Source organism: Trichechus manatus, unplaced genomic scaffold (assembly GCF_000243295.1).
Source record: "Trichechus manatus latirostris isolate Lorelei unplaced genomic scaffold, TriManLat1.0 scaffold00052, whole genome shotgun sequence".
Taxonomy (NCBI): domain Eukaryota; kingdom Metazoa; phylum Chordata; class Mammalia; order Sirenia; family Trichechidae; genus Trichechus; species Trichechus manatus.
The window spans coordinates 3,257,370-3,280,609 of NW_004443988.1; the positions used below are offsets into that span (position 1 = coordinate 3,257,370).

The window sequence follows — 23,240 nt, forward strand, 5'->3', positions numbered from 1 at the left end:
ACTGCCGCATCTTTCTCCCGAGGAGCTAGGAGCAGCTGGTTGGTTCAAACCTCTGACCTTTCGGTTAACAGCTGAGTGCTTAACCACTGCGCCACAGAGGCTCCTGACATCAGATTAAGACTCACAAAAATCTATATTCAGATACATAAAACAAGTGTTTAGATATTAAAGAAATGAAACATTAGAAAATATTAATAAGCAAAAGCTTATAAAAATGACAAACAAATTTAAAAGGATGACATAGGACTTACAAAAATGAGTTCTTGGACATAACACGAAAAACACAATCCATAAAAGAAAAAAATTGATAAATTGGACATCATCAAAATTTAAAACGTTTGTTCTGTGAAGGACGCACTTATGATGATGAAAACAGAAGGTATAGATTGACAAAAAATATTTGCAAACCACATATTTCATAAACGACTCATCTGGAATATATAAAGAACTCTCAAAATTCAACATTAAAAAAACAATCCAATTAAAAAATGGGCAAAAGACATGAAGAGACATTTCACCAAAGGGGATGTGTGGATGGCAAATAAGGCACCTGAAAAGATACTCAACCTCACTAGCCTTTAGGGAAATGCGAATGACTGCCATGAGGAGATATCACTACTCACCTATTGTTGTTGTTGTGTGCCTATTAGAACAACTGAAATAAAAAATAGTGACAATACCAAATGCTGGCAAAGAGGCAAAGTAACTAAATCACTCATACATTGCTGGAGGAAATGTAAAGCTGTACAACCACTCTGAAAAATAGTTTGGCAGTTTCTTAAAAAAAAAAAAATACTAAACATACACCCAGTAATTGCACTTCTGGGCATCTGTTCCAGAGAAATCAAAACTATATTCACACAAAAACCTGTAGACTACAGTTTATACCAGTTTATTTGTAATGGCCAAAATGAGAAACAACAAAATGTCCCTCAATAGGTAAATTGTTAAACAAACTGTAGTACATCCATACAATGGAATACTAAACAATAAAAAGGAATGAACTATTGAAACATGTAAAGACTTGTATGGATCTCAAGGGCATTATGCTGAGGGAAAAAAGCCAACCTCAGAAGGTCACATACTGCATGGTTTCATGTGTATAACACTCTTATAACAAGTTCGAAATGACAAAATTATAGACATGGTAAAGATTAGCGGTTGCCAGGGGTTGGGGATGGTGGGAAGTGGGAGAGTGAAACTATAAAAGATTAACACAAGAGAAAGTGTTGTGGTCATGGAATAGTTTTATATCTTGATTGTGGTGGTGGTTACATAAATCTGCATATGTGATAAAAAGGCATAGAACTATACAGACACATAGTACCAATGTCAAATCCCTGGTTATAACATTATGATTACTGGGGGAAACTGGGTGAAGTGTACACGGGACCTCTGGCTACTATCTTTGCAACTACCTATGAATATGTAATTATTTCAAAATTTAAATTGTAAAACAAAAACTAAATGGAATTTGAAACAAATGGAATGTGTGAACCATGTTTCAATCTGGTTTTATGCAAACAAACTGAAAAGATGGTTATGACAGGTCAATGGAACAAAAGATAGACTGAAGAAATAGACCCCAAATATATATGGTCAATTAACTTTTTACTAACTTGCAAAAGCAATTCAGTGGAGAAAGGAAGTCTATTCAATAAATGGTGCTGGAAAAATTAAATATTTATATGCAAAAAAATGAACTTTTACATATATCTTTTACCTTATATAAAAATTAACCCAAAATAGGTAATAGACCTAAGTGTATGATCGAAAACAGGGAAACTTTAAGAAGAAAACGTAGGAGAAATTCTTTGTGACTTTAGATTAGACAAAGATTTCTTAGATAAGAAACAAAAAGCATGAGCAATAAAATTAAAAAGTTAATAAATTGAGCTTCATCATATTTTGGAAGTTCTACTCTTCAGAAGATAATGTTTAAAGAATGAAAAGGTAAGTTATAGATTGGGAGAAAATATTTGCAAAGCATATATCTGATAGAGAACTTGTATCCAGGATATATAAATAACTCTCAAAACTCAGTGATAAGAAAACACGCACCTTAGTGAAAAAAAGGGCAAAACATACACTTCACCAAAGAAGACATACATGTGGCAAATAAGCACAGGAAAAGAAATGCAACATAATTAGTAATTACAGAAACGTAAATTAAAACCTCCACATACTTATAAGAATGGCCCAAATTAAAAAGACTGACCATACCAAGTGTCAAAGATTTGGAGCAACTGGAACTCTCATACACAGCTGGTAGAAAGATACAATGGTACAACCACTTTGGGAAACAGATTGGCAGTTTCTTAAAGAGTTAAACATACACCTACCATATTATCCAGCCATTCCACTCCTAGAATTTTAACAAAGAAAAATAAAAGCATTTGTCCACACAAACATTTATACATGAATGTTCATAGCAGCTATATTTGTAATTGCCAAAAACTTGAAGCAACCCAGGTGTTCATCAATAGGCAAATAGACAAAGTGTGATATATCCATACCATAAAATACCATTCAAAAATATAAAGGAATGAACTATTAGTATACACAGCAACTTGAATGAATATCAAAATAATTATGCTGAATGAAAGAAGTCAGACCAAAAAATACATATTGCATGATTGAACATATATAAAAATCTACAAAATACAAATTAAAGTATATGACAGAAGGAGATCAATGTTTGCCTGAGGGTGGAGAGGGAGAAAAGAAGTAAGAGGGAGGGATTAGGAGGGGCAAGAGGACATTTTGCAACTGTATGGGTATTTTCATGAGTGTATATATGTAAAAATGTATCCAATTACGCAGTTTAAATACATGCAGCTTATTGTATGTCAATTGTACCTCAATAAAGCTAATTTACAAGGATGGGAGCATATTGAAAGGAAATGGGAACCACAATGAAAGAGCAGCCAATGGCTAAAGCTAGAATACTTTGAGCAACAAAAAATAATAATAGTATTGTACCGTAACCCATAAAATTAAAAAGAATAATTCATGAGTCCATACTGATATAAAAAGATAATTGAATATATAAATAAATATGGAGAATGATCACCCATCTTAACAGTAGAAATCCAAGTAACAAATGTAGAAGAAAATAGAAAAATCACCGTTAGGTAACACTACAATGATAATAATTTCAGGCAAGATCCGTGGATGATTGCATAGTCTCCCCCATAAGAGATTTATTAATTACAACGAAAAAAAATAGTAACTTTCCACTGGAGAAACTTAGCAGAAAGCAACTTAACCAAGTGATCTAAGTTACATCATCAGTCATAAGGCCTAGCAACATCATGTACCACATGATATTAGGCATTCAGAATGACACAATACCATTTCTGTGGTATTCCTTCCAAAAATGCAAAACCTCAAAGTAATTATGAGAAAACATCAGATAAATCCAAATTGAGAGACTTTCTACGAAATAAATGAAAGGTATTTTTCAAAACTATCAAGGTCATGAAAGACAAGGAAAGACTGAGGAGTTTAAAAGATTGCAGGACAATAAGAATACATAAGATTTTAAATGCCGCGTGAGACCCTGATTTAGATTCTGGATAAAAAATAAATCAATGAGTGTAAAACCTGGTGAAATTTAAATTGTCTTTAATTAAGAGTACTTGATCATTTTTCACTTCCTGGATTTCATGATTCTACTATGATTAAGTAAGGTTAACAGCAGAGGAAGCTGAGTGAAGGGTATACGGGAGCTCTATACCATTTTTGCAAATTTTCTGAAGTCTAAATTTACTTCAAATTGTTAGGATCCCTCAAGTTGATTCAGACTCATAGTGACTCCATGTGACAGACTTACCGGCCTGACAGACTGGAGGAACCCCTGAGACTATGGCTCCCGGACACCCTGCTGACTCAAAACTGAAGCCACTCCCAAAGCCCACTTTTCAGACAAAGATTAGACAGGCCTATAAAACAAACGATAACACACATGAGGAACGTGCTTCTTAGTTCAATCAAGTATATGAGACCAAATGGGCAACACCTGCTGAAAAGCAAAGACAAGAAGGCAGAAGGGACAGGAACACAGGAAGAATGGACATGGGGAACCCAGGGTTGAAAGGGAAAGGGGGAGAGTGCTGACACAATGCGGTGATTGCAACAAATGTGACAAAAAAATTTGTGTATAAATTTTCGACTGAGAAACTAATTTGTGCTGTAAACTTTCACCTAAAGTACAATAAAAATTTTTAAAAAGAAAGAGAGATACAGAGAGAGAAGACAGAAATTATTATTATCAGTAACAAAAGAAGGAAGAACACTTGATATCCACAGACATTAAAAAGGATAATTAGAGAATAGTATAAATATCTTTATGTCAATAAATTTGATAACAAAGATGAAAAGGGAAAATTCTATAAAACACACATACATACAACTTTAAAACAAACTGAAGAAAAACATAAAAGCCAAATGACCCAGTTTAATATAGATTTTTCGTAAAATGCTGTCGACCCAGTTTTGTGGCCCTAGCCTCAAACTGACTGGTGCCCTTCTTCAACAGCTGATCAGGTCCACACTCCAACCATTCTACCTCCCTTATTGAGCTCTCACACTCTGGGGTCACTATGCACCCACCCTGATCAACTAGGGCCAGGTACCAAACAACTAGGGACAGCCCCTAAACCCCAGAGGCTACAGAATTATTAAAAATATCCAATCCCCAGGAAGCCTGTGAAACCTGGTAACCCCACCCCACTTGCTATACATAAACCATCTCCTGCAACTCCATCTCACTGATACTCTGTCCCTAGCTGCAATCCCCTGTGGGGTCCAGCTTGGTAACTTTCTCTCATTTGAAGCTGTAAGTAACAATGAATAAGCCTTTCATCTCTCCCAGTGTCTTCGTGTTGTTTCCTGCCATCCAAAGAGCCTATAATCATACCTAAGAGCATATGATAGTAAAACACCTATAGTTCACCCTGTAATTCAAAGGAAATGAATTCATAAAACCATTGCACAAAGAAAACAAAGATTAGTGAAGACTACCTTCACTAGTAAATTCTATCAAATTTTTAAGGGCAAAATAATACCGAGTCTACAAAAACTCTTTCAGAAAATAGAGGTCGAGCAACATTTCCCATCTAATTTTATTAAGTTTGAAATATACTGGCACCAAAACCAGATGGTGGCTTTACAAGAAAGGAAGTAATACACCAATATTCCAAGAATACAAAGTTGGTTTAACGTCTGAGAATTAATCAGTATAATAACCATATTTTAAAGATGTATTAAATATTATCACATCAATAGATGCAGAGAAATTCAACGCTAATTTATGATAAAATCAGCAAACTAGAAATAAAATGGAACGTCCATGATATATGTATGATTACATCATACATCTAAAAATTTGCCATTGTGTCAATTCGAATTCATGGTAACTCCATGTGTTATAAAAGAGAACTGTTCCATAGGGTTTTCTTGGCTGTAATCTTTACAGAAGCAGATTGACGTAATTGTGAACTAAATGTGAGAATGACAGCAGACTTCCCATCAGAAGTTGTGTAGGCCAAAAAAAAAAAAAAAATGGAATTCCATTAACGTGTTGTCTTAGTCATCTAGTGCTGCCATAACAGAAATACCACAAGTGGATGGTTTTAAAGAAGAGAAGTTTATTTCCTTACAGTAAAGTAGCCTAAAAGTCCAAATTCAGTGTGTCAGCTCCAGGAGCAAGCTTTCTCTCTCTCAGCCTTCTCATCAGTGTTCCCCCAGTATAGGAGTTTTTTGGCGCAGGGACCCCGGTCCAAAGGACGCACTCTGCTCCCAGCACTGCTTTCTTGATGGTATGAGGTCCCCCGTCTCACTGCTCACTTCTGTCTTTTATATCTCAAGAGATTGCCTCAGGACACAATCCAGTCTTGTAGATCAGGTCCTGCCTTACTAACACAACTGCCACCCATCCTCCCTCATTAACATCATAGAGGCAGGTTTACAACATACAGGAAAATCACACAGTACCGGGAATCATGGCCTAGCCAAACTGATACACACATTTTTTGGGGGACATAATTCAAACTATGACACGTGCTGAATGAAAAAAAAAGTTACATGAACCTAGAATTCGATGAACACCAAAAATATCCTTCAAAAAGAACAGTACAGACCTTGGTTGCTAAATACTGTTTTTCAATTAAAAAAAACAGAGCTCCCAGAGAAGTGGCTGATTTTAGGGCCAGGGCAAGAAAAATGCAAGATGAGTATAGAGTACCTTGCAGTACCAGAAAGTAAGACCATGATCAAAAAATAAAAGGAAGGTAGCATGTCAAAGGAACATAGACCCCAACCTGAAAAAACTTCCAGTTGCCAAAGCTGGAACAACTTTAGCAACAAAATAAATATGATGAAAGGAAATGATTGATTGCTTTGGCAGCAAATATACTAAAATTGGAACAATATAGAGAAGATTAGCATGGACCCTGTGCAAAGATGACACACAAATTCATAAAGCCTTCATGTATTTCATGATCTTGTATACAGAAAAGTCTTAAGGAATCCATAAAAAAACTATTAAACGAATAAACAAGTTAAGCAAGTTTTCAACGTACAAGATCAATATACAAAAATCAATTGTATTTCTATACACAAACGATGAACAATCCAAAAAGGAAATTAAGAAGTAAATTCCATTTACAATAGCATCAAAAAGAATAAAATACTTAGGAATAAATTTAACAAAAGAAGTGCGAGACTCATGCACTATAAACTCAAAACACCATTAAAAGAAACTAAAGAAGACCTAAATAAATGAAAAGATATCCATGTTCATGAACTGGAAGACTAATATTGTTAAGATGACATTACTCTCCAAATTGGTCAACAGAGTCAATGCAATTCCTATAAAAATCACAGCTGACTTCTTTGTAGAAATTGACAAACTAATCCTCAAATTCTTAAGGAAATGCAAGGGACTCAGAATAGCCAAAACTTGAAAAAGAAGGACAAAGTCAGATGTCTCACATTTCCCTATTTCAGTGCTATTCCGTATTCCAGTGCTATTCCCTATTCCACATGCAAGAGTCAATTTGTACTCTTATACAAACTATATGCAAAAATTAAGTCAAAATGGATTACATGAACATAAATGTATAGATAAAACTATAAAACTCTTAGAAGAAAACCTAGGAGTCAATCTTTGTGACTTTGGATTAGGCAATGGTGTCTTATATATGACAGCAAAAGCACACACAAAAAAGAAAAAGATTAATTGATCTTCATGACAACTAAAAACATTTGTGCTTCAAAGGAGACCATCAAGAAAGTGAAAAGACGATTCATAGAATGGGAGAAAATTTCTGGAAATCTTATATCTTAGAGGTGACTTGTATCCAGAATAAACTTGAAAAAACTCTTAACAATTCAACAATAAGAAGACCAATAATCAAATAAAAAAAAATAAGCAAAGGAGTTGAATAAAACACTTCTCAAAAAAGATATATGAATGGCCAATAAGCACATGAAAAGATGCTCAATATCATTAGTCATTAGGGAAATGCAAATCAAAACCACAATGAGATACCACTTCACACCCACTAGAATGGTTATAATAAAAAAGACAGCAAGTATTTTCAAGGATATGGAGAAATAGGAGCACTCATACACTGCTGGTAGGAACGTAAAAGGGTGCAGCCACTTTGGAAAAGACTTTGGAAAACTGGTAAAATGAAAATAAAGTCTGGAGTTAGTTAACGGTATGTAGATATGTTAGTTTCTTAGTTTTGAAAAATATACCATGGTAATGTAAGATGTTATTAGGAGAGGAAACTGAGTGAGGAGTACACAGAAACTCTCTGTACTATATTTGCAACTTTTCTGAAGAGTAAATTTATTCAAAATTTTAAAGTTTCTTTTTTAAAAAATAAAGAATAAAGTTCCCACCTAAATAAAAACCAATAGAATTTGTCACAAACTGATTTGGACTATAAGAAATGTTAAAGGAAGTTCTTTAGGCAAGAAGAAAATCATACCAAGTGGAAACACGGACCTATACAAAGGAATGAAGAATGATAGAAAAGGTAACTATATTCTCAATTGTAAATATTTAAAAAATATAATTGTTTATAGCAAAAACAATAATAATATCATGTAAGGTTTATAATACTTGTAAAAATAAACTGTATGACAGCAATAACATAAAGGCCAGAAAGGGAGAACTTGAAGTATACTGTTGCTCAGTTTTTACATTATACCCAAAGAAGTATAATATTATGTGAAGGTAGACTGTGACAAGTTAAAGGTTGTGTACTCCAAATCCTAGAGCAATGGCCCTAAAGATGTGTTCCCTGGACCAGCAATATCGTAATCACCTGTTAAAAAAACCCCAACCCGCTGCCGTGGAGTCCATTCCGACTCAAAGCGACTCTGTAGTACAGAGTAGAACTGCCCGATAGGGTTTCCAAGGAGTGCTGGTGGATTCGAACTGCCTACCTTTTGGCTAGCAGATAAGCTCTTAACCACTGTGCCAATAGGGCTCCATATAATCACCTGGCAACTTGTTAAAATGCTAATTATCAGGCCTATCACCTGAATTCAGAAACTCCAGCGTGGGACTCAAAAATCTGGGTTTTATCAAGCACTTCTGATGATTCTTACGACACTACAATTTGAGAATCACTACCATAGTGCAACTTAAAAAAAAAAATACACCAAATGGTCCAGCTAATAGAACAATGTTGTTGTTAGTTGCTATGGAGTTGGCTTCAACGCATGGTGACCTTATGTATAGCAAAGTGAAACATTGCCTGGTCCTCTGCCATCTTCGAGGAGCCCTCGTGGTGCAGTGGTTAAGCGCTCGGCTGCTAACCGAAAAGTCGGCGGTTTGAACACACCAGACGCTCCACGGGAGAAAGATGTGGCAGTACGCTTGTGGAAAGATTTATATCTTTGGAAACTCTACGGGGCAGTTATACTTTGTCCTACAGGGTCGGTATGAGTCGGAGTCGACTTGATGGCAGTAAGTTTTGTTGATTTTGGGTGCCATTTCATGATCTTTGATATGTTTGAGCCCGTTGTTGAGGCTATTGTGTGAATCCATCTCATTGAGGGTTTTCCTCATTTTTGCTGACCCCTACTTTACCAAACATGATGCAAAATCAACACACAAAAATCGTTTGGGTTTCTGTACACCATCAAGGAACATTCTGAAAAGGAAAGAAAACAATTCCATTTATAGTAGCATGTAAAAAACACTTAGGAATAAATTCAACCAGGGAGGTCAAAGATGTACATGGAAAACTATAAAACATTACTGAAAGAAATCAAGGAAGACCTGAATAAATGGATTGGAAGACTTACTACTGTTAAGATGTCAATACTACCCAAAACGATCTATATAGATTCAATGTATTCCCTATCAAAATTCCAACAGCCTTGTTTGAAGAAATAGACGAGCCAATCCTCAAATTTTTACGGAACTACAAGGGCCACCAAATAGCCAAAGCAGTCTTACAATAAAGAATAAAGTAGGAGTCTCTTCAACAAATGGTTTTGGGTCAAAACACATTAAAGACCTCACGGAAGGGCCAAAGAAAAGTCACTATGCCCAAAGAAATTAAAGTAACTCCTTACCGTATGTGCTTCAACAGACAAGATAATCGGTTTGAGAGTCGAACTCACAGAGGGATCCCCAATCCTTTAACAGGAGAGGAGTTAAAGGACTCATAAAAATGCTATTACCTGAGTGGGGATGGTGGAAATCCATAGGTAAGGCTCAATCTCAATCTGAGGTCCGTCACCAAAAACTGTCAAATAAAAAACATACCTGGATTTGGGAAAGGAGACTTTATTTGAAAAGATTATTGCAAGGAGGGGGGAGGAGCTACTATAATAAGGGGAGGGACGCTATTGCAACAAGACTGCTCAACAGTCAAAAAACAAACCTGGATTTAGATAAGGAGAGATTTTATTTGAAAGGATTATTCCTAGAAGGTTGAAAGGAACTATTACAACGGAGGGAGGGGTCTACTGCAATAGGAAGAACACTCTATGAGGTCTGCAAACTTCTGCAAAGCTGGGCAGAAAGCGGGTTTCTTTTATAGGAAGGTGGGAACAAGGCTAGAAAGAGTTGGATGTGGGAGAAGTAGGATGGGGTGTAAGTGGGATGAACTGAGGAAGGTGGCAGTGATAGGGCAGTAGATCATAGAATATTTCACCCCAAGGTCAGCTTCATGGCGACTCTAAGGGATCATAACGATTCAGAATGGACTGGCAACCAACAACAGGGCCAGCCTAAATTGGGGAGCAGGTTGTATTCTGGTTTAGGCTGAGAAGGTGTCAAAGTAAAGGGACCCGGAGGTGTGAGAGAGCTTAATTAACTTAATTAACTACTTAACTTAATTAACTACAGTTTGGTCAAGTCAAGGTAGCCAGTATTTTGTCCAGATTGGTCAGTTGGTACAAACAGTTCAGCTAATCTATTTATGAGGAAAAGAATGGGAATTTGGTGGGTCTACGTCTGACATTGTCATAGGTAAACAAGAGAGAATTCGTAAGTCTTAACTACTTGGGGAAGGATGGTTTCTTGCAGTAAACCGTTTCTGAAACACAAAGTCGTGGGGGAATTTCTTTAAACATTGCTTTGCAGGATCACAGGGCTCAGGCAAAGTTCAACATTGTCAAAATGCAGAGAAATCTCTCCATGGATTCAAACAGAAGCTGAAGAGGTACAGAAGTAAATAAATGCTGGTTTCTCGGGTGACTCCATGCCTAGCTCCCTGCGTTTTCTGGGACCTAATGAAGATGTGCTAGCGGAAGAAGGCACTAGGCGCCATTAACGACGAGGCCTGACGTGACCAGCCGTGGCAAGCCCCGCCCCCTTGCGCGCTCCCGAGCTCCTCGGGTCTGCGCGGAGCCCTCCTCGGCGCGCGCCCGATCGCTCCACGAAGGAGACAGAGAGAGGAGGGTGCGATCCCTGCGGCGCAGTGGTGGCTCCCTCTGAGCGTGAGGGGGCACAGGGGCGGCGGAATTCCGGGTCTGAGGGGCTCCGGCGTACCGGCAGCGGTGGAGCCCGCGGGCTTTGAGGGAATTGAGGAGGAGGCCGTGAGGCGACACCGCGGCGCGGCCATCTCCGTCGGCCGCGCCCGGAGGTGAGATTCCTGCTGCCTCGCCCGACTTCAGCGGGTGAGGGGTTGGGGCGGGCATTTCCCTGGCGAGGCTGTGGAGGTCGCTCCCGCGGGCGAAGCGCCATGGGCTTGTCTTTGTCTGGATAAATCCCAGGTCTGGGGGTTTCGGACCCCTCGTCTGCGGCACAGGCAAGGGCTCTCTCGGTCCGCGGCCGGGGCGAGGCTCCTGCCCTGCCCAGCCCAGGTGAGCCGCGGATCACAGTCCCTGACTGGACTGGCTGCTTTAATGGGGAATGCAGGAAGGTTGAACTGAAAAGTGCGTAATTTGGTTTTCTCTTTCAAAGGGGTCTCAGAAATTCCGAGTTATGTGCTGTCAAAGTGTTTCAGTTTCCAAAGGCGTACATTGCAAAAACGCAATTCAAAAATGCAAAGTATGTGTGTTTTCGATTCTCTCGAAGGTTTTTAGGTGGACATTTCATGGTTCACTTCACCCGTCTTCCGTAACTCGCTTTCTTTGATATTTTATAGGTCTGATGTTCTGTTTATATATATATATATATATATACATATATATATACATTTCTATGTATCTGTTTTTCTTTTCACTCTCGGTAATAAAATTATTACTTTCCAGAAAGAAAAAAGGAAATATTGGTGTGACGTCTACTGTTGGTTCCTTAGTACGTAATGTGAAGTAATTAAAAAATAAAGATAGAGCGCTGATAGTCTGTACTGATGTTAGTGCAGAAGAGAACAGTGTGGAATCATAAGTAAGATATAAGTGATTGTATATGCGACGTGAAAATCAGCTTTATTTCATAGTCATGGCTCAACTGTCTAATTTTGGAGTGTTTATAATTATTTAAATTGTAGTCTAATTTTATTTTTGTTTACTAGGGAAAAACTCTTTAAAAGTTTGTTTTGTGTCTTCTAAGTGCTGAAAGTTGTTTTGGTTTAAAAACAATTAAATTTAATGAAATTTGAGCACATAGGTATAATACTAAATTTAGTGCTAAGTACTGGTGGAACCCAAAAATGAGTGAGAATTGTGTACAGAGAGTGATTAAGCAAACAAATTATAATGATGCAATGCAGAATACAACAGTAACAGAAACTACTGCTTATTGAGCATGTACTCTTAACCGGGCACTGCGGTAAATACTTTATGTGCATATTTTAATTAATACATACTTAGTATTAATTATTTAATACATACTTTGGTAAGTTAATAACCTATCATTCAAATAATAACTATTACCTGCTAAGTGCTAAGGATATGACATTGGCCACTGCAGACTCTGCTGTTAAGGAATTTACGGTCTCACTGGAGGAAACATATTAAATAATCTCACAGATAAATGTGTAATAGAAGCTAAAAAGGAAGAATGTAAGTGTTGTGAGAACATGTAAAGGGAACTTATCCCTGCTGGGGAAATCAGGTGTGGTTTCCTAGGAAAGTAACCTTTGATCAGAGATACTATGGATAAATAGAATGTGGTGGAGGTGACTCCCAAAGGGGAGAAGGTCCCTGCAAAGGAAATACCTTCCAAAGAGGCTTAGGGAAGATGACACATTTGGGAAATTTAAACATCTGTAGGGTAGAAAGCAAAAGGGAGCTGTGATACAGTAGGTTAGAGCCAGATAGCTCCTGCAGGGCTTTTTAAGCAATGTTAAGGATTTGGGACTGACTTTTTTTTTTTTTTTTTAACTTTTATGTAGAAAATTTCAAACATTCGGATGTAGTGAGAAGAGTACAATGAATCCCATTTAACATTACCCAAAGGATTTGAACCTTACTCTGAGGGCAATGAGAAGTCGTTGAAGGGGGTTAAGCAGAGGAGTTTTAAAATCAGATTTGTATTTGAAAAAGGTCACTCTGACTACTGTGTAGAAACTGGGTTGAAAAGGGGTGAGAACGGTTGCAAGGAGACAAACGAGAGATGATGATACTTGAGACAAGGGTGGTGGCTGTGAAGATAGTGTGAATCCTAAGCGTACCTACCTGAGCTCCCCTTGCTTTGTAGTAATTCTGTATTCACATCTATTAGTGGAACCATGGAAGGTTTTCTAAAGCAGATTGTCTTTGAGATGGGTGGGCTTTGTAACAGTTCAGTATGGAGCCCTGGAAGAATTTCTTGGTGTCAGAGGGTGGCTGACTCAGTGACCTTGACAATCTGTAAATTCTACCTATCCTTTAGGGTTTTTCTCGTTTAAATTTCTGTTGTCACTACCACTTTGGTCCTTGTTAGTTGTTCTTAGTAGCCAACTCTGACAACCTTATGTATAACGGAATGAAATATTGCTGTTGGGTCCTGTACCATCTTCATGACATGTGATATGTTTGAGTCCATTGTTGTGACTGTTGTGTCAATCCATCTCATTGAGGGTTTTCCTCATTTTCACTGACCCTTTACTTTACCAAACGCTGATATCCTTTTCCAGTGATTGGTCTTTTCTGATGACATGTCCAAAGTAAGCAAGCTTAAGTCTTCATCCTCGTTTCTAAGGAGCATTCTGGTTGTGTTTATTGTAAGACTGATTTGTTGTTCTGCTGATGCAAGCCCAACCAAACCCGTTGCCATTGAGTTGATTATCTGACTTATAGTGACCCTACAGGACAGAGTAGAACTGCCCCATAAGGTTTCCAAGGAGCAGCTGGTAGACTTGAACTGCTGGACTTTTGGTTAGCAGCCATAGCTCTTAACCATTGTGCCACTAGGTCTCCATTCTCCAGATAGACCACGATATAGTCAATATTCTTCACCAGCACCGCAGTTGGAATGCATCAGTTCTTCTTCGGTCTTCCTTTTTCCTTGTCCAGCTCTCCTATGCATTTGAGGTGATTGCAAAGACTATGGCTTGGGTCAAATTCTCCTTAGTCATCAAAGTGACATCTTTGCTTTTTAAAACTTTAAAGTAATCTTTTGCAGCAGATTTGCCCAGTGCAATCTATCATTTGATTTCTTGACTGCTACTTCCATGGACATTGATTGTTGATCCAAGTAGAATGAAATCATTGACGGTTTCATTTTTTTTCTTCATTTATAGTGATGCTTATCAGTCTAGTTGTGAGAATTTTTGTTTTCTTCACACTCAGTCATAATCCATGCTGACAGCTGTAGTCTTTGACCTTCATCAGTCAGTGCTTCAAGTTGTCTTCATTTTTGGCAAGCAAGGTTGTGCCTATTTGGGGCCTTACCCATTGCCATTGAGTTGATTCTGACTCATAGCTACCCTGTAGGACAGAGTAGAACTTACCCACAGGGTTTCCAAGGCTGAAGTCTTTATGAGAACAGACTGCCACATCTTTCTCCCGTGGAGCGGCTGATGGGTTCGAACTGCTGACCTTGCAGTTAGCAGCCAAACACTTAGCCAGTACTCCAGCAGGGCTCCTCAGTTTTGTCCTTAGGAGTGTAAAACTCCTTCATTAACTGTTTTTTCCTAGAAGAGGACAAAAAGATATTTTCTTCATTACCCTGAGCATAGATACCCAAAACAAAACCTGTTACCACTGAGTCAATTCCAACTCATAGCGACCTTATAGGACAGAGTAGAACTGCCCCATAGGGTTTCCAAGGCTTTAAAGTTTTATAGAAGCAGACTGCCACATCTTTCTCCTGCGGAGCAGTTGGTGGGTTCAGACCACCGACTTTTCAATTAGCAGTTGAGCACTTAACCACTGTGCTACCAGGGCTCTCTAAGCACAGATAAGCTAAGCTAAAACTTTCCAAATGATTTTATTTTCTATCATTCAGTGTTTAATAAACCAGAATTCACCTGTCTTTTAAAGTGTCTTTTTCTGATACTGCCTTAGTTAGGTTGCTCTTGAAGGCTAATAGGACTGATACCATTCATGGGACATCTTCTATAGAAAAGCTTCTGTATAAAAGGAGTCACATGCCCAGTTGTATAAAAATATCTTACTACAAACCTATACCGAACCCCCACCCCCATGTGGCTTGGAGTACATGCTTATAAAATAAATAATAATATGCAGATTCTTTCCTACGCAAATTCTAATATGTACATTAAAAAGACTACATTTCTTAGTAGTCTAAATCTATTTTGAGTGGATTTCCGTTTTAGTGGATATATTCCATAAAGCTCAACTTACTCTGTCTCCTGACTGATTTTATTTGGGAGTAAATGGGATAGTATTTTGAAAGGTGTTTAGTAAACTGTGACTTACCATATAAATGTAAGATGGTGGGGGTACTAATTGGAAGTAGACTGAAGTACAATGAAGGAAATTCTGTTTGCTCATTCTGATGTCCAATTTCATGCTGACAACTTAGATATTTGTCAGATAGCATTCTGTACAGACGGTACACAATTCAGGTTAATTCATTTCATTTAACTGTGAGATGTTTGTAGAAGCTTACTCAGCTCACATAAATAAATTTTACTTGGCTTATTTGCATATTACTCATTTATGATAGGAAATATCTAAAATAATAGTGACTTCATGTCCATGTCAGAATGAATTTTGACTTCATAATTCTATGCGTGTTTGTAGTTACTAATCCAGTATCTTTGTCCCTGTTGTCTCTAACCTCTGTGATAATAGAGACCTTGTCTGTCATATTTACCCTTGTATCTTTAGTTCTAAACCATTTTCTTGCACATACGGGTGGGAGGTTCAATAAGTATATGAATGTTTTGAAAAGTTTAAATTAGTGAAAAGAAATTTCTTAGCCAAGAGTCCCTGACGGCGCATGAGAAAAGTGGGGTGCAGAACGCAAATTCTAGTAAAAAGACCAGACTTAATGGTCTAACTGAGACAGGAGGAACTCCAGAAGACATGACTCCCACACTCTCTGTTAACCCAGAGCTGAAGCCATTCCCGAGGCCTACTCTTCAGACAAAGAATAGACTGGACTATAAGACAGAAAATGATACTTGTAAGGAGTGTGCTTCTTAGTTCAGGTAGATACACAAGACTAAATGGGCAGCTCCTGTCTGAAGGTGAGAGAGAAGGCAGAAGGGGATAGGAGCTGGTTGAATGAACACAGGAAATCTGGGGTGGAAAGGAAGAGTATGCTGTCACATTATAGGGATAGCAACTAGGGTCACATAACAATGTGTGTACAAATGTTTGTATGAGAAACTAACTTGAGCTGTAAACTTTCACCTAAAGCACAATAAAAAAAAATTTCTTAGCCATGTCTCCATTACAGTTTTTAAGATTAAGTCAGGAAATGTTTCTTACCAATCCTTGTAACAGATTATGACAAAGGACTGGAAAAAGAGAAAGAAGCATAATACTATTATATTCTCAGTATCTCCTTTAGTCCTCAAAACAACCATGTGAGGATGATAATTATTTCCATTTTACAAATTAGGCAACTAGGACTGGAGAAGTTAAATAACATGCAGGAGTCACCTAGCTCAAAAGTGATATAGTGAAGATTCCAGTACAACTCAGTCTGAATTCAAGGTTTGTTCTTTCTTTGTTCTGCTCTCATAAATATCCAGAGAGAGAAACCCAATCTATCAATAGCTTACAACTACAAAATTATGAAAAAAATTATTAGTGATTTGCTAGAGAACAATAGCCTGTTAATGGGAAACAGTGGAATACTTTAAAGGTGGCTACTCTTTGCACTTGGTAGGTACTGTGGAAGAAACAGGAATTGTGTAAATTCTCAAGAATCTTGGATCTAGTAGAGAGAGCTACAAGACATAAGAAAAAATTTTAAATAATATCAGACAATAAAATTCAAATAAAGACTCTAAATGCTTTAGGAGAGGGTTGGAGTATTTAAGTTTCACCTTTATAAGAAGTGGGTCTTGCACTGCGACTTGAAGGATGGTTAGGATTCAGACGCCTAGAAGGATAATGATGATGATGTGAAGAAAGAAACAGAGGTGGAATGAACATGTTACGTTTATGAGACAATAAATATCGTATGTAAACTAAGGGATTCTTTTGGATTAGTTGAAAAGAATATTGGAGAATTGTCAAATGAAAAACAAACAGCCCCTCTGCAAAAGGTAATGTCCGTGAGGGCAGGGATCCTTGTCTATTTTGTTCGGTAATCTGTCCCAAGCACCTAGAACTATGCCTGGTATATAGTAAACAGAAAAAACAAACCTGTTGCCCTCAAGTTGATTCCAACCCATAGTGACCCTACAAGACAGAATACAACTGCCCTGTGGGGTTTCCAGAGAGTGGCTGGTGGATTCAAACTGCCAGCCTTTTGGTTAGCAGCCAATTTCTTAACCACTGTGCCACCGGGGCTGAATAAATATGCATTTTAAAATATTTTAACAGATTTATTTATGCATAATTAATATACAATAAGGTGCAAATATTTAAAGTATACGATTTAATAAATACTTTAAAAGGAAATAGGATTCAACTGTATAGTACTTTATTCTTCAAATATGCAAAGAAGCAAATAAGTAAGACTAAACATTTGTTAAATCTCAGTGGTTCAGATTGATGTTTATATTTTTTTCTATCCTTTTATGTATGTTTGAAATATTTAGACATTTTTAAAGGGAAGCAGTTACCTTGTTTCAGAAATAGGAGATTTGAAGAAAGTATTCTTAGAAGAAAAAATTAGTGGGCATGGAGTTCTGGTTTTCTGAATATATTTATGGTTTTTTCCTCATTAAAAATTTTTCTTAATCAAAATAGTACTTGCGCATAGTTTAAAATGCAAATAGTGCTAGAAGGCTTAAAACTAAGAAATCCTCCCATTCTTCTTGGAACTCACAGCTGTTTCTTCCTTCTGTTTACATCCATATTTTTGTTTTGTTTTGTTGATTGTTGTAGTTTAAATTAAGTTTACATGTCAAGTTAGTCTCCCATACAAAAATTTATACATACATTGTAATGTGACCCTAATGCTCTCCCCATATTGTGAAAGCACACTCCTCCTTTCCACCCCTGACTCCCCATGTCCATTCAACCAGCTCCTAACCTTCTCTGCCTTCCCATCTCACCTCCGGACTGAAGCTGCCCGTTTAGTCTCTTCTATCTACTTGAGCTAAGCGGCACACTCCTTATGAGTATCACTTTAAGTCCCACAGTCCAGTCCAATCCCTGTCTGAAGAGTTGCTCTTGGAAATTGTTTTACTTCTGGGCTGATAGAGAATCTGGGGGCCATGCCTTCCAGGGTTCCTCAAGTGTCAGACCATTAAGTCTGGTCTTCTGACTAGAATTTGAGTTCTGCACCCCACCTTTCTCCTGCTCCATCAGGGACTCTCTGTTGTGTTCCCTTTGAGGGCAGTCATTGCTGGTAGCCGGGTACCATCTAGTTCTTCTGGTCTCTGGCTGTTGAAGTCTCTGGTTTATGTGGCCCTTTGTGTCTCTTGGGCTAATACTTTTCTTGTGTCTTTGGTGTTCTTCATTCTCCTTTACTCCAGGTGGTTGCGACCAGTTGATTCATCTTAGATGGCCACTTGCAAGCTTTTAAGACCCCAGACGCAACTCACCAGAGTAGGTTGCAGAACGTTTACTAAATGAGCTCTTTTATTTCCTTTAATTTTTTTTTTTACTGTACTTTAGTTGGTTTACAGAACAAATATTTTCTCATTAAACAGTCAGTACACATATTTTTTTATGACATTGGTTAACAGCCCCACGACATGTCAACACTCTCCCTTCTCAATCTTGGAGGACCTTTTTTTTTGGTAAAAATATACATAGCCAAAGTTACAGCATTTAGAAGTTTCTACATGTACAATTCAGTGACATCAATTACATTCTTCCAGTGATGCTGCTATTCTCACTATCCTTTGTAAATTATTCCATCACCATTATCTTCAACTCACTGCCTCATAGGCTTCCCATTAAACCTTTTGAGCTGCTGTTGTCAATCTGATCTCACATAATTCTTTTTTTTTGTACCTTAGATGAAGGTTTGCAGAACAAATAGTTTCTCATTGCCCTATGACAGTGGTTAACAACCCCATGACATGTCAACACTGTCCCTTCTCAACCTTGGGTTTCCTATCACCAGCTTTCCTGTCCCCTCCTTCCTTCTAGTCCTAGTCCTTGTCCCTGGACTGCTGTGCCTTATTAGTCCCGTTTTATTTTATGAGGCTGTCCAGTCCCCAGCCGAACGGTGAACTTCCGGAGTGACTTCACCACTGAGCTGAAAGGGTGTCTGGGGGCCGTACTCTCGGGGTTTCTCCAGTCTGTCAGGCCAGTAAATCTGGTCTTTTTTTGTGAGTTAGAATTTCTACATCCTTTTCCAGCTCTGTCCAGGACCCTCTACTGTGATCCCGGTTAGAGCATTCTGTGGTGGTAGCCGGGCACCATCTAGCTTTACTAGACTCAGTCTGGTGGAGGCCATGGTAGCTGTGGTCCATTAGTCCTTTGGACTAATCTTTTCCTTATATCTTGTTCTCTTCATTCACCCTTGTTCCCAAAGGGGTGAGACCAGTGGAGTATCTTACATGGTTGCTTACAGGCCTTTAAGACCCCAGACGCTACTCACCAAGGTAGAATGTAGAACTTTGTCCTTATAAACTGTGTTATGCCAATTGAGCTAGATGTTCCCCGAGACCATGGTCCCCACAGCCCTCTGCCCAGCAATTCAATCCCTCAGGGAGTTTAGAAGTGTCTATGGAGCTTCCATGACCTTTCCTTGTACAAGTTGTGCTGACTTCCCCAGTATTGTATACTATCTTACCCTTCACCAAAGTTACCACTTACCTATTGCCTGTTTAGTTCCCCCTCGCTCACATTCCTTGTAACCAACAAAAATTGTTTCTTTTTGTGTGTAAACTTTTACATGAGTTTTTACGGTAAAGGTCTCATACAATATTTGTCCTTTTGTGATTGACTTATTTCAGCATAATGTCCTCCAGTTTCATCCATGTTATGAGATGCCTCACAGAGTCATCATTGTACTTTATCTTTGCATGATACTCCATTGTGTATATTTACCATAGTTTGTTTGACCATTCAGCTGTTGATGGGCATCTAGGTTGTTTCCATCTTTTTGCTGTTGTGAACAGTGCTGCAGTGAATATGGGTATGCATATGTCTGTTTGTGTGACGGCTCTTATTTCTCTAGGATGTATTCCTATGAGTGGGATTGCATTTTGTAGTGCTTTCTTTTGTGGTGCTGATGTTTTCTTTGTTCTTCTTGCTCTTCTGTGCTGAGTTCCTTTTGTTTGTGGATTTTTTTTTCCTTTTGTTTTTGTAGGTTTTGTTCTTACTGAGACTTTATGTTTTTCTTCTTTATTTTGATGAGTAGGTTTTTTAACTTTCTTTGTGGTTACCTTGAAATTTACCCTTATTTTGCTAGATTTGAACCACTCTATTATTACTTGGTATTGCCTTGCCTTCCTCTCCATTAGGAGATTCTATACGTATACCGTTTATTCCCTCTTTTATTCTGATGCTGTTGTCTTTTACAGATTAACCTCTCTGGTTTCCTGTTATAATTCTTTTGGTTTTGCGTAGTCTTTAAGAGTTCATTTCCTAGGTTAGTATCTTGCTAGTACAATCCTGTGTCCTATATTCAGCCTGTGGTCTGACGTTGTTTGTTCTCAGATCGAAGGACTCCCTTTAATAAGTCTTGTAAGTTTGGTTTGGTTTTTACATAGTCCCTTAATTTCTGTTTATCTGGAAATGATCTAATTTCACCATCATATTGGTACGAGAGTTTTGCAGGATATATTATTCTTGGCTGGCAATTTTTTCTTTCAAGGTTTTATGTATGTCATGCCATTGCCTTCTTGCCCGTATGGTTTCTGCAGAATAATCCGAGCTCAGTCATATTGCTTCTCCTCTGTATGTGACTTTTTGTTTTTCTCAAGCTGCTCTCAGGATTCTTTGTCTTTGGTTTTAGCGAGTGTGATTATGATATGCCTTGGTGATTTTCTTTTGAGGTCTATCCTTTGTGGAATTTGTTGAGCTTCTTGGATAGTCAGCTTTTCATCTTTCATGATATTGGGGAAGTTTTCTGTCTGCAATTCTTCAGTGATCCTCTCTGTGTTTTCTGTTTTCTCCCCCTGTTCTGGGACTCCGATCACTGGCATATTTTTGCTTGTGATTGTATTCCACATAATTCTCAGGGTTTCTTCATTTTTCTTTGTTCTTTTTTCTGATTTTTCCTCGAACAGAGTTGTATCCAAGTATTTGTCTTCAATTTCACTGATCCTGTCTTCCATTGTTTCAGACCTGCTCTTCAGCCCTTCTGTGACACGGTCCATTTCTGAAATCTAGTTGTTTATCTTTTGGATTTCTAATTGTTGTTTTTGTATGATTTCTAGTTGTGAATTTATTTTAGCATTTTGTTCCTGTATTATTTTTTTGCATTCTCCCATTTTTTGTCTGTATATTCCATGAATTTTTCTGCCTTTTCCATGAATTTGTCTTTTTTTTTTTCCTCATTTTTGTCTGCTTTTTGTTTAAACTCTTGGATAATCCTGAGTATTAGAGATTTGAATTCCCTATCAGTTCTAGTGCCTTCTGCTGGAAGGTCATCTGGTGTTTTATTTTTGACGCCTCCTGGAACCATCCTGTCCTGTTTTTGTAAATGTTTTGATATTGTTTGCTGTCTTCAGGACATCCAGTGGTTAGTTTCCTCACTTATTGATTGTAGATTTGTTTGTTTCGTCCTGCTTCTCTGTTTTATTTGGTTATGTCTGAGCAGGTGGGCTGGGCATTCTTTGTTGTTTGCTCGTCTGTGGGCACGATACTTTTCACCTCCTTCTCCAGTGGGTAGGGTCAGTCACTCAGCTATATTATATTACAGCAGGTCAGGTGCAGCTGAAGGGGAGTTGCTGGGATGGTTTGTTTGTGGCACGTACCAGGGCTGACAGTGTGGACTGGGAATCAGTGCAGGGCAGGTTGCAGTAGGCCGTGCCTGTGCTGCTTGGGAGCGTGATGTTCAGCGCATGGTACAGGTAGGCAGGAAGGAGGGGGTAGATTGCGATGTGTGGAACTAAGATGGATATGGGAAAGATAGGAGAGAGGAACAGGGATCAAAAACATACACACAAAAAAGAGTGCTAAAGGAGCTTGCTGTTGGAGTGGAAAGATGAGAGACTGAGAAATGAGGAAAAACAAAAATGAAAAATAAAAGAAAAAAATGAATAAATGGAGAAACTGGAAATGAAGAAAGACAAAAAGGGAACAAGAGAGAGAAGAAAACGAACAAAGAAAGAAGCAAAAAAAGCAAAACAAAAACAAAAAAGAAGTGCCCCAGGATGTCCTTGTATGTCTGCTCAGAGGAAGGGAGTATCTTCCAAGCCGCACGGTACTGCCCTGCCAGAAGGGGCTCCCAAGCCAAGAAAAGAAAAAGAAAACAAACAAGCAGATCAAAACAGAACACATCAGAGCAAACAAACAAAAAAGCCTGGGGTCCCACCAGCATGGGGGCATGGGCTGGAAAACAGTTTCACAGTCAAGCAGTGTTTTGCATCCTTTCAGGAAGAAGCAAAGATGGCGCACGGAGCCAGGTATTAGACAGAAAGGAGGGGGAGGTGGTGGGAGGTAAGAAAGAAATGTAAAGAAGCGGGAAAAACCAACACCAGCAGTCAACAAAAGGCACTCAGGGAGCTGGCCAGTGCAGGCAGGTGGAATCCAAGTGATACCATGGTGAAGCTGGTTCTTCCTGGCCAGAGACTATGTCTGTAGGAAGCAGAGGAGGCTAAGTGGGGGTGAAGAAGGGTGCAGAGTTTAAAGCCTATATTACTGGTTACCCATCGTTCTGTCTCCTGCTGGAAGCTCCGTAAAGCTGCTTTTTCATACCCCCTGTTCAGTGATCTCCAATAGGAATCCAGGATGGCGGATCCATGCTGCAGTAGCTGATAGGGAACCTCTGCATGTATCTCTCTTCGCTCTCTGCTCTGGGTCAGTTTCTTACTCCTTTCCGTGCTTGGCTGAGTTCTTTATCTCTTCATTTGATGCTTAGAGTTTGAGGATTGACGTATGTGTTTGACTTAATTTTTCTGATCTTTGCTGCGGAGGGACGGCATAGTGCTTCTAACTATAGTGCCATGTAGCCCGGAAGACTTTCTTAATAAGCTTTGTTATGCCATTTCATCTAGGTGTCCCCTGAAAGCATGGTCCCAAGACCCTTATCCCTGCTACTGTGTCCCTCAAAGTGTTTGATTGTATTCAGGAAACTTCTTAGCTTTGGTTTAGTCCAGTTGTGCTGACTTCCCCTGTAGTGT

The 23,240-nt window shown here is 38.5% G+C and overlaps 1 protein-coding gene and 1 non-coding gene across 2 annotated transcripts in view; both read left to right on the top strand.

The window, feature by feature from the left end:
* Positions 1-6,397: 6,397 nt before the first annotated feature.
* On the top strand, positions 6,398-6,499 carry LOC111820817 (U6 spliceosomal RNA). Its single transcript, XR_002824329.1, has one exon. It is a non-coding gene; the product is annotated as a U6 spliceosomal RNA (small nuclear RNA).
* A 4,383-nt stretch (positions 6,500-10,882) lies between these two features.
* Positions 10,883-23,240, top strand: part of UBXN2A (UBX domain protein 2A) — a 63,940-nt gene continuing 51,582 nt past the window's right edge. The window contains exon 1 of the mRNA XM_004377560.3: positions 10,883-11,120. The gene's annotated coding sequence lies outside the window, so the exon portion shown is untranslated. The remainder of the gene's footprint in view (positions 11,121-23,240) is intronic.